The 9,774-nt window shown below is 42.0% G+C and overlaps 1 long non-coding RNA gene across 2 annotated transcripts in view; it reads left to right on the top strand.

Moving 5' to 3' along the window:
- Positions 1-7,766: 7,766 nt before the first annotated feature.
- LOC138950093 (uncharacterized) overlaps positions 7,767-9,774 on the top strand; it is a 7,004-nt gene continuing 4,996 nt past the window's right edge. Inside the window, exon 1 of one of the 2 annotated variants that reach the window (XR_011450488.1) lies at positions 7,767-8,076. This is a non-coding gene — a long non-coding RNA (uncharacterized lncRNA). The remainder of the gene's footprint in view (positions 8,077-9,774) is intronic. The other variant, XR_011450489.1, reaches the window with a different exon arrangement.

Genomic DNA, 9,774 nt, shown 5'->3' on the forward strand with positions numbered 1-9,774 from the left:
AGTTGAGGTCCTCGTTCAATACCACAAATGCCAGTATTATACTTCAGACTCCTTTTGGAGGAATGTGTGGGGTTTGGGTGTTGAACTTGAAGTGGCAGATTGTTTGCACAGGTATGAATGTTCGTACGTTCGTACGTGCACGCATGTATGCAGGCATTTGTTTGTCAAGTAGGAACATGCAACATTTTGTTGACCGTATGTGAGTGCATGTGTAATAAAACCAACGACAAACAATACAAAAAGCTCCAGCTCTGCTTCTTCACCAGTCACAGACGCATTGCGTTGTTCAGCTTTCCAGAAATATATTAACTCAGTCAGAACCGGCTTCATGAATATTTCATTTCAGGTAAAAGTCAATCGAATCTACACAAAAAAAGGTTATTGCGTTGTTCTGTCTTTGCGTTGTTCTGTCAATCTGTTTTTTGTCTTGCGAGGAAATAAAATAACATTCTTTTCGTTTAAAAAGAAATGGACGAAATCGGACAAAAATTTACCAAACAACACAAAAAAATAAAATAAAAATCTGACTGACCGACCGACCCTTTTTTTTCGGCCATGTTACCCTTACCACAACTTTTTTTTTTTTTTTGGGGGGGGGGGGCTTACACATCTGGCACCCATGAACTGAGCTCTACAGTTATGTGCAGAATCTTCACATCATGGAGTGCAGCCAGCAGAACAGTTCAACGACTTGTGCAGCATCAACCAATTGGGACCTTTGTGCACTGTGTCAGGAGAAAAAGAAGGAAAGCCTGCAGTGTCCAGCAAATGCCAAACAAAAGGGACAAGGTTCGACATATGTTACTCTGGCAGAAAACTTGATTAAATTTAATAAACTTGGGTCTTTACCACCTGGTTTACTGAAGAGACTCGACGAGGGGCATGGGGTTGAAGAAACGTTCAAAACAAGGCAAGCCTGTTTTCATGTAACATGTCGCCTGAAGTACAATTCCACAAAACTAAAGAGAAAAGCAGAAACATCCACCATTGACGGTACTAATAATTTACACTTGAGTGCAGGTGTCGATGAACCTCAAAAGAAATTCACACGGCGAGAGTCCTTTGACGGATCATGTTCTAATGTTGGAATAGAACAAGAACTTACATGTTTTTTGTGTGATGAAGCTGCTGATGCTAAAGATCTCAGGAATGCTTCGACTTTTCAGTTGGACGAGAGACTCCGGGAATGTGCTTTGACACTGCAAGACAGCAAATTGCTGGCCAAATTGAGTGCAGGAGATGTCATTTCTCAAGAAGTAAAATATCACCCACATTGCCTTTGCAGCTTATACATGAAAGCAAAACCACATTTAAAATCAGATGAGCCCACAACAGATCAAATGCGACATGGCCTTGTTTTTGCGGAACTGGCAGAGTTCATTCAGGAAGTCAACGATTCATCATCGTCATTGGTCGTTTTAAAACTAGCTGACCTGACAAAAATGTACTCAACTCGACTGAAAGATTATGGTGTTGTGTCTGGCCGAGCACATAGTGGAAGACTGAAAAACAGATTGCTTGCTCATTTCCCTGCGCTCCAGGCACACACAAGTGGAAGAGATGTTCTTCTTACTTTCACTGATGGTTTGAACAGTGCACTGAAGGAGGCATATACTGACAACTGGGATGACGAAGGTGTTCATCTTGCCAAAGCAGCCAGGATTGTTCGGAGGGACTTGTTTCAATTTAAATCTCAGTTTTCTGGTTCCTTTGATGAGTGCTGCCAGGAAAACAGTATCCCAGAAACTCTCCTTGCTCTGATTCAGATGATTTTGCAGGGCCCAAGTATAGAGAATGCTACCAACAGAGGAAACTGTCAAACATCGCTGTCAATTGCTCAACTTGTTGGCTTCAATGCTGTGAAAACTGTCAGCCACAGATCAAGACAGAACACTTTGTCAACAAAACATTCTAAGAGCAGAGAGACACCTGTTACTGCATACATTGGAATGAAAATCCATGCAGTCACTCGCAAGAAAGAACTTGTCGATACCATGTACACTCTAGGTTTAAGTGTATCTTATTCACGGGTCCTGGAGATATCAACCGAGCTGGCTAGCAAGGCATGTCAACAGTATTTGAAAGACAGAGTTGTTTGCCCCATGAAATTGCGATTTAATATCTTCACAAGTGGTGCAATTGACAATCTTGACCACAACCCAAGTTCCACAACGTCTAAAGACTCTTTTCATGGTACCGCCATCTCCGTTTTTCAACATCCGACCAACGACTGCAAGGGAACAGAAAGAATATGGTCATTTGAAGAAGGAGAACCATCAAGCAATAGCGGACTGAAAGTGCCGGAACTACCAGAATTTTACGCTAATGTTCCACCTTTTACCTTGAAAATGCCTGTTGACCCTCCCCCCAGCCATGTCCAGAATGACAATAACAGCAATCTCCACAACAGTGCTGTTGAAGAAGAAACAAGCTGGATGAAAACAGTGCAATCTGCTGTCATTGGAGATGATACACCTTCAGCGTCAATTTCCTGGGGAGCATACCATGCCGCTAAACAGGAAACAGAAGATGCGGTTGATCGTACCCCAGGGATATCCAGTCTGTTGCCACTGTTTCATGAACCATCAAAGTCGCCTGCCATGATCAAGCATGCCATTGATGTTTTGATGAATGCAATCAACTTTCTAAACCCTGGACAAATTCCAGTGGTTGCTCTTGACCAGCCATTGTTCGCCATTGGCAAGCAAATTCAATGGAAGTGCCCTCTGCAGTACAGCGAAAACAAACTGACTTTAATGTTGGGTGGACTACATACGGAAATGGCGTTTTTGAAGGCGATTGGAAGTATTGTTCGTGACAGTGGGTGGACAGATGTCCTGGTAGATGCAAACATCGCTACAAGTGGTGTTGCAGACTCATTTCTGTCAGCCAGTCATGTAACAAAAACAAGATATGCGCATCAGGTGACAGTCTGTGCGCTCTTCAACCAGATGAACACGGCATATGAACAGTACCAGCTCTCATGTGCAGCTTACGGAGAAAGCCCCTTATCACTTGACGACTGGAAAGAGTTTTTGGCTGAAGAAAGTCCAACATTCCACTTCTGGTTGTTGATCATGCAGCTGGAGGTATTGCTACTAGTCTTCCTTGCCTCATTGAGAGAGGGAAACTTTTCTCTGTATGTGCAGTCACTGACAAAGTTGGTACCATGGTTCTTTGCTCTTGATCAACAAAACTATGCCAGGTGGTTGTCTGTTCACATACGAGACATGAAGGTGTTGCAGGCCGCTCAATCATCTTGCCACAAGGAGTTTGAAAATGGCCATTTTGTTCTTCAGAAAACTGGACGTCCTTTTTCGAAAATATCTTTGGACCAAGCCCATGAGCAAAACAATGCCATTGTCAAAGGGGATGGTGGGGCAGTGGGGCTAACTGACAACCCTTCTGCACTGAGGCGCTGGATGGTTGGTGGTCCTGAAATTTCACGTATCATCCAAGAGTTTGAGGCATCGCTTGACGACAAAAAGATACACCCAGAGGAACATCACCACGAACAAAGCAAGTCTTTCCAAGAAAACTTCAAGAGTGATGTGTCAAAACTGACAACTGTGGTTCAAGCAGCAGGCAATCCCTTTATGGAGAGAAGCACAGATTTTGTCACTATCCACAGCAAAAACATCGTCGATCCTGCTGCTCATGATGCAATGAAAAAGCTTCGTAATATCGGCGAAGAACAGTATGAAGCATTTGTCAATGATAGATTTTCTAATCAAACGAAGAAGCTGTCAGATCCCATCAAACGCAACAATATGATGATGATTTCTGGAACAAAACGGAAGAGAAAATCAGGACAATCGCAGCAGATTTCAAGACTGAAAAGTGACTGTTATCTCTTCTCCCGGCTCTACATTGCTTGCCAGACTCGCAGCGGTGGGCTTGATGATTTCTTCAAGTACGAGAATCACCCCTTTCCTCCATCACTGGCCTGTAATGGAAAAATGAGATCAACAACAAAAGCAAGCCTTCTGGAGTGCCTCGAGCCACTTTTGCAGACTACTGATATGGTACCTGACATTCCAGTCATGATCCTGGATGGAGCAGTGGTAGTAAACATGCTCACACCTGGAACAGCAAGAACCTTTGGATCATATTCAGAGGATGTCTTCCTTCCATTTATCGCACGTTCACTTCAAGCTGTTTCTCGTCTTGATGTTGTATGGGATATCTACAAACCAGATAGCTTGAAAAGCAGCACAAGAGAAAGTAGGGGATTTGGAAAAAGGAAAAGAGTTACTCCTGTCACAGCGATCCCGCAAAACTGGAGCAGTTTCCTTCGTGTTGATGCCAACAAAACAGAGCTGTTCAACTATCTTGCTCAATGCGTCATGACAGTGGAGACAGAAAAAAGTATCATCACCACTCAAGGTCCCATCGCTCTCTCCAACCAACCGATGGATTTGACTGGCATATCGCCATGCAGTCATGAAGAAGCGGACACGCGGATGATGGTCCACCTTGCCCATGCAGCACAGGTTAGCAATCGTGTGTTGCTTCGTACTGTGGACACAGATGTGGTCGTCCTTGCTGTAGCAGCTGTGACAGAACATCCTGGACTGGAAGTGTGGATTGCCATGGGAGTTGGCAAACATTTCCGGTACATCGCTGCTCATGACATCGCAAAGGCAGTTGGGATAGACAAAGCACGTTGTCTGCCTTTCTTTCACAGCATGACCGGCTGCGACACCGTTTCCTCGTTCAACAATGTTGGGAAGAAGAAGGCATGGGATACATGGCACAACTTCAAAGATATAACAGAAACTTTCTGCCGTCTCTGCACATACCCATTCAGCCTCACTGCAGTCGACATGGTGGCTCTTGAACGATTTGTTGTGCTCCTGTATGACAAAACAAGCAATTGTGTGGATGTGAACAATGCCAGAAAGCATCTCTTCACCAAGACTGGGCGTCAGATTGACCACATCCCACCATCCAAGGAGGCTTTAATACAACATTGCAAACGTGCAGTCTACCAAGGAGCACATATCTGGAGCCAAGCATCCAATCCAACCCCACCCCTTCCTGATCCATCTGACTGGGGGTGGCAGTTTGTGAAAGGAAACTGGCATCCATTGTGGACAACCCTTCCACAGGCTTCAGAAACCTGCCAGGAACTCTTGAAATGTGGTTGCAAGACGGGCTGCAGCAGCAAACGTTGCAAATGCTTCAAGACTGGACTAAAGTGCACCGCTCTCTGCATATGCAATGGTTGCTCCTCGACTTGTCAGAATTAAGGTAGGAAACCTTGCTATTTGTTGAAACCGTTGCTGCTGATGTTTGTTTTTAGTTTTGTTGTTGTTATTTCATTTGACTCTCCACCCCCCCCCCCCCCTCTCTCTCTCTCTCTCTCTCTCTCTCTCTCTCTCTCTCTCTCTCTCTCTCTCTCTCTCTCTTATGCGGTCTGCTGCACCGCCTCCCTTCCAAAAAAGCACCTTCCGCGGTGTTCGTCATTGTTGCCATTTCCAACATTGCAAATGAATTGTTGCCATGGCAACCATGACATCCAGTCATAACACACCCCATGCCTCAAACTGTCTACACATCAAATTTGGATTGATTTGGAGCAAAATAATGCCTTCGGTGTTGCCAAAGGCACTCTTTGCCAGTGTTGCCATGGCAACTGGGGTAAATGTAATCCGGCCCCATGTCTCAAACTACCTCAACCAAAAATGTGGTGCAATTTGGAGCATAAATGTGGATTTTAATTCTGTACATAGAGGCAGACACCTGAGGGAACCATAGCCAATATGTGACGTTATGGCTGGGGGGGGGGGGGGGGGGGGTAGGGTTAAATAATAATATTTCACAATGGCTCTGTATCAGGATTTGTTCAGAACACAAAACTCTCTTACTGTGCCAAATTTGGTATTTGTTAAAAGAAATGATCAATTTTGCGACAGAGGAGTTAGACTATAATAGGTTGAGGGGACATAGCAATTAAACCAGGCACCTGTACTTTCGTAAGTTCACGAACCTCGTGTATTGGGGGTTTAACTATTATGTACAATGATGACTTCCCCTGATAGCTTAATACTTTGAGAGGACATTAGGACCCACCAACCTATACTTCCATAAGTTCACGAACCTCATGTCTTTGGAGTTTAACGTTTATGTACAACTATTAACCGCATGGTTTTCGTCCGCAATGCACGCCTTAAACGTCCCTTTTAAATTTGAGTGAGAGAGTGTTTTTTCCGAAAAGGCTTGAATCGACGCTCAATTTGTGATACCCCGAGGCCATGAGCCAAGAAAGCTATGCCCCTTCAACGAAAAAAAAGGGCGCAGACAGTAACAAGCCAGTATAGCTCCGTGGCATAGGGCCGACTCGCCGATCACTTGAAGTGACAAGCCAGTATAGTATAGAGTAAAGCACTTCAAAGGAAAGTGCGCTTTTCTCGTCAAACTTTTAGAGTCTTTAACAATGGAAGGATATTACCTTTAAATGGTAGTCGTCAGACTTGTACAGTCTTTAACAATGGAAGGATATCACCTTTAAATGGTAGTCGTCACACTGTTACAGTTTTTAACAATGGAAGGATACATCTTTAAATGGTAGTCGTCACACTTTTGGTGTTTATATAAACACTTTTTTTTTATTGATGCCATAGGATAATTGTATGGATTGATTTCGTATGAACATTTTTAAATGTGATACTCCCTGTTCCATTTATTCATAACACATACTATACAGTACTTTTGCGCCTGTAATTATACCCCATGTATACTTGGAGGCTAATGCAGTCATTGTACCAGTGTATTTCAAGTGTGACCACCGTCCCCACCTACCTCCCCTCCCCCTTCCCCCCAACCTTAGTTATCCACTCCCCCCATGTCCTTTCAACCCACCCACCGTATTGTAGATGTATGTGTCTGGTCTAGGTATGTGCGTGTGTATGCGCGAAGACAATCATACCTTATGCTGGTAAACTCTGTATATGCTGTATGTTATGTTTATGTGTATACAACAGAAAAGAAGAAAAGGAAGAAAACAAACAAACAATGGAAGGAAATGACCTTGAAATGATAGTCGTCACACTTGTACAGTCTTTAATAATGGAAGGATATCGATATCATCTTTAAATGGTAGTCGTCACACTTTTACAGTCTTTAATAATGGAAGGATATCGATATCATCTTTAAATGGTAGTCGTCACACTTTTACAGTCTTTAATAATGGAAGGATATCGATATCATCTTTAAATGGTAGTCGTCACACTTGTACAGTCTTTAATAATGGAAGGATATCGATATCATCTTTAAATGGTAGTCGTCACACTTGTACAGTCTTTAATAATGGAAGGATATCGATATCATCTTTAAATGGTAGTCGTCACACTTGTACAGTCTTTAATAATGGAAGGATATCGATTTAAATGGTAGTCGTCACACTTTTACAGTCTTTAATAATGGAAGGATATCGATATCATCTTTAAATGGTAGTCGTCACACTTTTACAGTCTTTAATAATGGAAGGATATCGATATCATCTTGAAATGGTAGTCGTCACACTTTTACAGTCTTTAATAATGGAAGGATATCGATATCATCTTGAAATGGTAGTCGTCACACTTGTACAGTCTTTAATAATGGAAGGATATCGATATCATCTTTAAATGGTAGTCGTCACACTTGGACAGTCTTTAATAATGGAAGGATATCGATATCATCTTTAAATGGTAGTCGTCACACTTTTAAGTCTTTAACGATACAAGTATATCTCCTTTAATGGGTTTTCATGAGCCTTTGTGGCAGATATATAAGAGAGAGCTCCCCCAGTAAAGTCAACCGCTACCGCCAACGAGTAGTCAACCACTACAGCCAACGAGAAGTCAACCGCTACAGCCAACGAGAAGTCAACCACTACAGCCAACGAGAAGTCAACCGCTACAGCCAACGAGTAGTCAACCACTACAGCCAACGAGAAGTCAACCGCTACCGCCAACGAGTAGTCAACCACTACAGCCAACGAGAAGTCAACCGCTACAGCCAACGAGAAGTCAACCACTACAGCCAACGAGAAGTCAACCGCTACAGCCAACGAGAAGTCAACCATTATCAGTGAGTTATTTGTTTTATTTGTCAGATAAAACTGAACACGTGACTACTATTGAGCGAGGAATTGTTATGTTGGATTTACAACCATATGTTGCAGAGTTTATTTTGTTATATGCAAATGATACAAACATTTTAGAAGAGCACTAAACATCTTTCGGTTAATGTGTAGTCCGACTATTGTGATCAGTGTCCGAGCTTGCGTGTAAACGCCCCAAAAACGAAATCGTTGTTTTTTCAAAAGGCAAAATACGAAAATTGTCATTATCTAAATATCAAGATAAAACAACTGGTTTCGTGTTTGGTTTGAAATATTGAGGTTTATTGTTTAATTATAATCAAAAGTTTATATAATACTACCTCTCGAGCAATGTTTAGATCTGTTGCAAATTGTCGCAGTCCATATATATTCAAGTTGAAATGTTTGATAGAATAGTTGCATCAATTTTGTTATATGGTTAAGAAGTATTAGGCCCAAATTTAGTTAATTTAGCAACACACTTACAGCTTAGTTTTCATAAGATTATTTTGAATTTAAGAATATCGATCCCAACGTGTTTGGTTTTGGGTGAATAAGACACATTTCTATGAGATATCCAAGTTAAAGATAAAATATCCAGTTTTTTTGTTAAAGTTAGTGGACTATTATAATAGTAATAAATTTGCCAATGTATTGTACCGGGTGTGGTTTTTTTTTGTGCATCGGGTTTATGTGCGCCTTGAGTCGCCTTGTGGTGAAATATGCCCGCGTTATAAATGTATGTATTATCATTATTATTTAAGTTATTGAGACATCACAGTGCACTAAGAGATTTATAAAGCAAATTGAGAACATTAATTATTGAACGAAGCGCAAAGCGCTGAGTTCAATAATTATTTTCAAGATTTGATCAATAAATTAATCTCTTAGCGCACTGTGATTATTTCAATAACGATATTGTCAGTTACGACAATAGATTAGAACGTTTGAAAAGGCTCATTTTTCTGTCAGCGTTTGGATAAATTGTGGACAGGTCGAGTTCGATCTACTTGTGCGTGTGTGTCGGCTTTGCACATGTCGGGGCTATTGACGGTTTCATCGCCGACCATGCATTTTTTTTTATTTGATTACCCTCTGTACCGTTTTGTCGATGAGCAACCAACAGTATGAGTTACAGTTGTGCAAAATGTACCCGTTAGCATACAGTTTCGCTTAAGTATTAATTACTGGTATACAAAACAACATGTACCGAAATGCTCTATGCTCCCAACAAAATGAACGACCCCGAAGCAACTGAGTGGCGTCCCCTGATGTCAAACGACTCAAAGTGACTCGTTGGTTCCCTCATTTGCAAAAACATAAAGTTGGCATGTTATTTCTCAAAATGTAACTGCATTCATCTGGGAGGTTGGTGCTATGATTACATGGTAAGAAAGTTTTGAAGCCTTCGCGTGTTCTGTTTACATCGTAGTTGTCTTGAAATATGCGAAACCCGCTCATTTCAGTCCTGAACTGATGGTGTCGTCTGCTACATATACGAGTAGGACAGTCTATTGAATCAGTCGACTTCCAAATGCTGCTTTGTCCAACACGAAGTCTGTCAGATAAAACCCTTCTGCCTTTAGCCGCGGGAAATTGTAGGGTCAAGCATCATTGTTTGGAAATGTGGAGACGATACGGTACATGTCACTAACACAGCGGATGAGAAGAATCTACGCAAGTCG

The sequence above is a fragment of the Littorina saxatilis genome, linkage group LG16, assembly GCF_037325665.1.
Source record: "Littorina saxatilis isolate snail1 linkage group LG16, US_GU_Lsax_2.0, whole genome shotgun sequence".
Taxonomy (NCBI): Eukaryota; Metazoa; Mollusca; class Gastropoda; order Littorinimorpha; family Littorinidae; genus Littorina; species Littorina saxatilis.